This window comes from Megalobrama amblycephala, linkage group LG12 (assembly GCF_018812025.1).
Source record: "Megalobrama amblycephala isolate DHTTF-2021 linkage group LG12, ASM1881202v1, whole genome shotgun sequence".
NCBI classification, from domain to species: domain Eukaryota; kingdom Metazoa; phylum Chordata; class Actinopteri; order Cypriniformes; family Xenocyprididae; genus Megalobrama; species Megalobrama amblycephala.
The window spans coordinates 40,796,340-40,804,078 of NC_063055.1; the positions used below are offsets into that span (position 1 = coordinate 40,796,340).

At 36.0% G+C, this 7,739-nt stretch overlaps 1 long non-coding RNA gene across 1 annotated transcript; it reads right to left on the reverse strand.

Annotated features, from left to right (window-relative positions):
• On the reverse strand, nucleotides 1–5,893 carry LOC125280585. Its single transcript, XR_007187656.1, has 2 exons — nucleotides 4,926–5,893; nucleotides 1–2,525 (listed from the first exon to the last, which is right to left on the reverse strand). It is a non-coding gene; the product is annotated as an uncharacterized LOC125280585 (long non-coding RNA).
• Between the last annotated feature and the right edge of the window lie 1,846 nt (nucleotides 5,894–7,739).

Consider the following 7,739-nt stretch of genomic DNA (forward strand, 5'->3'; position numbering starts at 1 on the left):
GCCTTGAACCATATATCATGTTTTTCAATTTCACTGTCAGGTAACACAGTTAACAATGATTCATGTGCTTCCTTAGCCTCTAAACACAACTCATTGAAATTCATATACATGTTTCGTACCTCAGACTCATATTCTTTGTTATCTTGCATCAACCCTTTAACAGTCTCAATCAATTTGTGTGCTTTGTTCAGTTTTGCTTTTCTCAGTTTTTGTAATGAATCAAGTTTTTCCACCAAAGCCTTTGCTGTAAGTTTAGTTGGCCTCTTTTGCCTTTCAGGCTCATTTTCATTACAAGGCTGTTGTTCTGTTATAGCGGATTCCTCCGCAGCAAAACACTGTTTATCCATTTTACACACGTTTATACCAAACAAAAGAAAGAAATGTTTTTAAACCTTTTGCCACCAATGCATTGGATTTACGCGAATTTTGTGTGCGCACAGAATGACTGGCCATTAATCATTTTGTTGCAACAATACCTTTAAATCCAGCACGTTTGCAATATTCCAGCGGGAGCTACTCCACCAGGAACAGCGAAGCAATCCACCACGCACCATGAATCCACCAGGAACAACGAACTGAATCCACCAGGAACAACGAACCGAATCCACCAGGAACCGCGGATAATCCACAATCCACAGCTCGTCCTCAGGTTTCCACAACGAAATCCAATGTCCTTGAAAGTTACACGTTGCGCTGAGATTCATACTCAACGAAGCCTCCGTTTTCAAAGTGTCGTCCACGTCCAGCTCACAGTTTACTTGCGGCGAATTCGACAATCATAGCAGCAGATCCTTAAACTAACATGCTCACTTACTTGTGAAGCTAAGTTTTGACTAATATTACGGCCTTCCACTAGGCCGCTGGTGTCGGTGGCAGAAGAAAGCACGTTAAACACGCGTGCCCATTAAGTCCATACACGTAGATGTTGAAATGCAAACTGTGTCTTTATTTTGTTCCAGTCAATAAACACTGCTTCAATCAATTTCCTGTGAGCTCTCGTTTTTCAGCATAAAGTTCATACCTTGCAGACAAACATTTTGTCCATAATCCATATCCATGCAAGCAGTCATTTGAGCAGTAAAAACAATGTATGGCTTAACACGGTCAAAACTGTTTGCCTCTCAGCCACCAAACACACCTGTCGTTTCATTAACACCGTGCTCTAAATATACCACCACATCAGAGTGACACCTAATGGAATAAACAGGAATTACATTAAAATGGCTCCTACACAGTCAGAGTACAAGCAAATGCAGTATTTTACTCAGTCTGGATGCTTTGTGCAGCCAGAGGAAGTACCTCTCCCTGGCTTTTCATACACTCAACAGAGAGACCCATCGACGGGGACTGTTAGACAAGTGGCAGTCCGAGACACTTTTCAGCGTGTTCCTCTAAAGCCTTTACTGAAGCAGGTATTAGAAAGTCCAGGAACGATGGAGAAAATCTTTGAGTGGCAAAATCAAGAAAGCACTGCTCTTGAAGATTTTAGAGATGGCACAATCTTTAAAACAAATGAACTCTTTTCCAAAGAGTTGTCCAATCCTCTTGTGCTTTACAATGATGACTGTGAGATGGTCAATCCACTTGGATCGAAAACATCAGTTCACAAGCTAGGTTTTGTTTATTTTACTCTTAAATGCTTGCGACCTGAGTATCTTTCTACAAGACAGACGATGTAAAAACCTATGGTATAAATGCTGTCTTAGATCCAGTTGTGTGTGACATTAAGGATCTGGAATTGGAAGGAATTCAGGTTGAGACAAAACATTTCAAGGGCACCGTCAAAGCAGGAGTCGCACAGGTTTGTGGGGATAACCTGGGTCTTAATGGCATCCTAGGCTACACAACGTTTCTCAGGGAAAACCGTGTGTCGATGGTGTCGGGTACACAAAGAGGTTTTGAGAGGACAGACAGTAGAGGATCTGTCAGTAATGCACAACAGGGTTAACTACCATTCTGATCTACTTCAGAATAACCCAACTCAAACTGGCATCAAAAGAGAGTGTTCACTCAATAAACTGCAGTTCTACCATGTAACTGACAATGTTACTCCAGAAGTCATGCATGACATTTTGGAAGGGGTTGGAGGTTATGAAACCAAGCTTGTTCTCAGTTCTTTGATTGAACAAAAACTCTTGACACTTGATCAGCTGAATAATAGATTGACAAGCTTTGACTATGGTTTTTCTGATGGTCACAACAAGCCATCTGCTATCAAACCTCAGGATCTTAAAAACCCTGATGGGGCCATCAGACAGACAGCAGCACAGATGTGAATTAAATGCACGGGAACAGGAATGACTCTTTTTGTGTCTCACTCTGCTGATGGTGAGTCCAGTTTGCAACCATTCAGAACATTGTGGTCATTGACTCCAAAGTCAAATTCATTGTGAAAAAATGGGATACAGTTGGATTTGACAGACCGGCCTTTTTTTTTTTGCCTTCTCTGTGTCTCCTTCTTCTGCCCTTGATGTGGTGGACATTCATTCTGTTGATGATCACCACCATCTACAGGTTGTGATGTCCTTAAAAGAGAATGAGGATGATCATTGCATTTCTCTGAGATACAGGCTATTTTAGGTGGGGTGAACAAAAATAACATTAGTTTAAAGGGATGGTTCACTCCTGAATTAAAATGTCCTGATAATTTACTCACTCCCGTGTCATCCAAGATGTTCATGTCTTTCTTTTCTTTAATCGAAAACATTCCAAGATTTTTCTCCAAATTTTCCTCAATTTCATTTTGACTGAAGAAAGAAAGACATGAATATTTTGGATGACGTGGGGGTGAGTAAATTATCAGGGCATTTTTAATTCTGGAGTGACGCAGTCCTTTAAATTATGCTTTCTACTCCTCCTACCAAATACTACCTTCTTGCAGGGCTAAACAATATTCTATTCATACAAAATATCAATGTATATCAAAGTCATCATGGGCACATCACAATACATGGAGAGGGTTTCTCAATTTGATGACATCATAAAAACTCTTGTACATTGACTGAAAATAATGGTTTAGTCAAATTGGCAGAATTGTCGTTGCTGAAACAATATATTGTGCAGACCTAACGTATTGTAAAAATGCATACATGTACGTTACCATTCGATTTTTCTATTCGATTTTAAGGAATCAATCAAAGAGCATGCAACTACACCTACTATACCAAAGGAGCAGCAGCATGGTCCAGAGCACAGAATATCTGTGCAGCAAGTTGCAGCATTTGTAAGTTTTTCTTTTTTCTTTTTTTTTTGGACAAGTCTATTACTAGAAAAGGCCTGTCTATTTTTTTGTTGTTGTTGTTTTTCTGTTTTTGGATGAATTACAGAAACCTACATTTAATTGAGATGTTTTAATTAAGAAGCAATTTGTAGTAGTTTTTTCTTTTAAACAATATATATAAACAATATATATATAAACAAAATATATAAACATTATTGAATGAATCATCCATTCGAACGAATCGTTTCAATGAATGACTCAATGATTCACTCATTAACACGGTCACCTGCCGCCACCTACTGGCGGTTTAGTTTCATGTTTAAAAGTAATCATTCTTTCTAACATTTCTTATTTGTATATGTATAAAAAATTAAAACAATCCCAAAACATAATTCTAATGCAGTTGCAATTTTTCAGTGTAAATTATTTAATTTGACTGGCAACAGCCCTATAGTATCTTATTATTCTAATTGCATTCATTGATCAAATTTAAAATGAAAGATGAAGCATTTAATAAGTGGTGGATCCAAAATGGTCAATATTCGTATTCATGCATTTTATTCATAATTATGTTAATCATTTATGGCTAATGATTGATCAATTTTAATTTTGATTCCATATATTTATGCACTCATACTTTATATATTAATCATATTTTCAAGTATTTACTTGTTATTGTACCCTTATGGTTATTCTTATTTTATCTTTAAGAGTATGTATGCTTGTTATATTCAATTGTTCTTCAAGTGTTCCCGTGTGACAGGTCACGTCCACACGTTTGTGGTTAGATATTGGACGCCTGCCAAGTGCTGTATAAGTGATGTGTTTCAGAATCAGTTGCTCATTTGGACTTAATATGTCTGTTATTATTTCTGCTGACATTTGATCATGTGAGACTTGCAAAATTCCCTTAAGTGGGTCAAAACAACCCCTACAACTATTTTAGACACTGGACCAGTCTATGACATAATGTGTAAAACCATTTAACCTTTTCTTATTAGAACAAAAACATCAGTTTGAGTGGGATGTAAATTTATAAAATGGTATAAAACTGGCTGAGTCGTTGATAGTTTAGTCTTTTTCCTCCTTTGCTCTCCTTGGCTTCTGCTTCTTCTCTCTTACCTGCAAATGTCTTAATTATTCTTCTTTTTGATCTTCATCTATTAGATACAATACTCTGGATTTTACAAAACTCTAAAATTTTAATATTAACTATTAATTTCTTCTTTCTGATTGTTATTTTACCTTTTGGTTTTATTAAATATTTTCATTTATCGATTAAAGTTTGCGTGTGAGGCTAAATTTAATTGAAAGGAATAAATCATTTTTCTTCAACGTCATCAACATCCTGGATCTCATTTTCATCAATTTTTTTGCATCAATAAGATTAGAGGAAAAAGCCCTTTATAAAAGGTAAAAATAAAATAAATGCCCTCAAATACCACAAATATGCAGATTTAAATGTCAAAGCTGAGTGAACACTGATGAGAATATTGCTTCAGTAAATTATATTTACAACACAAAAATCTAATTTTTTCCAGAGAAGCAACTTTTTTTATTCGGACAAGCGAATGACAAGGCTTTTTAGTTGTGGTGATCCTAAATGTTTGCTGGTGCTCCTAACTTTTTGAGGTTGGGAGCACCAGTTCTACCAAGTAAAAAAGTTAATTTTGAGCCCTGTAATGTGTTTAAAGCATATACATACCTTTATTATATGTATATGTGTTTCCCAGAACTGCAAATTTTTGAAGTCTCCTAAAGCTGCACGATTACTCGTTAAAAGATCGCAGTCTTGATTTAAACACCCATTCTTATTCCCAAATGTCAATGATTCAGCTAAGTCTATTAAACCTTTGAAAAGTACAATCACAGAAGAACATTCTGAGTTTATCCAGAATTGTGCAGGTCTAATGTCTCCCTTATATCTGTGCTTCTCAGGTCATGTCCTGAAGGACCTCCCACCACTGCACATTTGAATTGGGTGTGTCTGATGAGGGAAGCATACAAAATGTGCAGTGGTGGGGTTTCCAGGACAGGTTTGAGAAGCCCTGCCTTATCTGAACCATGTATTTCTGGTCTTGAAGTCTCTATTAACAAGCTGATGAGTTGACTCAGGTGTGTTTGATTAGGAAGAGTTCAGAAATGTGTCAAGCTAATGTGCCACCAGGAACAGGGATGGAAAACACTGCTTTATTCACATTCATGTACTCATGTAAATAGGGCAAGTATTGCATTTTCAAATACTGTTTTCTTTTTCTTTAAACACAAGGAAGCATGGTTCAGTCCAGGGCTGGGTTTCCCAATAACGATGTAACCTAGCTCTTGAGAGCGCTTTCTACGTGCGAGGTTATGAACGCTTGCTGCAATTCCATGTGCGTTTCCCAAAAATGCCCTTAACATGAACGCGCGAGAAAGGGTCGCTGTCCGTTTCTCAAGTGCTGAATATCACCTTATAGAATCTTATCCTTTAACTTTTAACCTAATAATCGTCACCTTATGTGGATTAGAATAGATAAATAAATGAAGATACCTTTCAAAAAGATTCAATTAATGTTCTTCTGGAGGAGGCAGAGCTAAACAAAGATGTAATTTTCAGACGATTTCTTTATGCTATATATATATATATTCATGTTTTGAAAAGTTCATTTATGTAAGTGAGGATAACAAAATAAAGGAAACTATGACATATTATACCCAATATATATATTATATATATAACCACAGTTTATTCAGACACCTTGAACATTTCATTCATTATTACAGATTATTCACTATAGTTTTTTTTGTTTGTTTGTTTTTGTTTTTAATGGTAATAAAATATGACAAGATCTCAAATAACACTTTAGCAAAACATGGTCAGGTCAAAGTGTCTGAATAATTTTTGGTTCCAAATTTTTTTTAACAATTTTACTGGTATTCCACTGTATGAAGAATCTTTGGATACTATAATGTGTCACAGTTTACTTTATTTTATTATCCTCACTTACATAAATGAACTATAGTGTCATGTGTATATATATATATATATATAGTGTGTGTGTGTGTGTGTGTGTGAAATCAATCAAACTGTGATTCAGTGTTTATGATGTCCATGTGTTTGAACCACCCAAAGGCTCTATGAAATACTATAGGAATTCTTAAGAGTTCTTCCAAGTGTTTCTGAAGTGACTGACTTTTTTTCAACCATAAACTAAATTTTAAAACAAACATGCAAGTTTAGATATTAATAGGCCTATATAAAGGGTATATATTAAGGGTGACAGTATAATTATGTACTTCATCTAGCCAATTTCTACAGGTGTACAGACAACATTTTTATTGCAGACATGTTTTATCAGCACTATTTATGTCGTCATGTGTATTTTTATTTTTTTATTCCCTTTTCTTTTCATATTAAACGACAAAGAGTATTTAAGAGCAATACAGTCAAAACCTTATATTTATATAACCCTTATAAACCTTATATCCAATGTTATACACATTGCACTTGAATAAAGGTGTAATCTGCTGGTTGTCCTGTAGGTGACCTCATAACTCTGTCTTCTTAGAGCTTTACGATTACTCCAGAGCACTTGTAGATCTACGATCATTTTCAAGTGATCAACAAGAGTGCGAAATGAGAGCACACCTGCGTACGAAGAACCCCATGTGGTGAGAGCACACCTGCGTACGAAGAACCCCATGTGGTGAGACGGGCGAGAGCACACCTGCGTACGAAGAACCCCATGTGGTGAGACGGGCGAGAGCACACCTGCGTACGAAGAACCCCATGTGGTGAGAGCACACCTGCGTACGAAGAACCCCATGTGGTGAGACAGGCGAGAGCACACCTGCGTACGAAGAACCCCATGTGGTGAGAGCACACCTGCGTACGAAGATTTAGAGTTTAGAATTTGCAGTTAGCATCATAAACTCATTCAAGATCCAATCCAAGACACTGTCTACACTGGGGAGAAAAAAATTTTTACTCACTATTTTTTTGTTTTGTTTCCAGTCCCAATATCTATAAATTCTTAAATCAAGATGCATTTACTAAATATGTAAAATGACACGAGATATTATGTCTTATTTTCTGGGGAGGGGTCAAAGTTAAGTGAGTTTTTGCTAAAAAAAAAACAAAACAAAACAAAAGCAGCTATATTATCTGCCATTTTGGGGTAAGAAAAATAATCTTAATCTGTATTGTACAAAGCACTATATAAATAAAGATGTCATGAATACCTTTTGCTTGCAGTTTAAATGTTTTATTATTCATACCACAATAGTAAATAAGTCTTTATAGATATTTAAAATCGTCTATTCCTATTAAATGGACAACAATATATTAATCATGTCTGGCAACTTGAAACTAAAAGAACTTGAAAAATAAGAATTTTTATTGGGGTCAACAAAAGTTAAACATTTATGTACACCAATTACATAAAACAATACTGTCACTACATAAAAACTAGCTAGATCAATGCATCTATTTCCATTTGATCAACAGAAAAACATCAGGCTTGAAAGATTTCTTATCCTG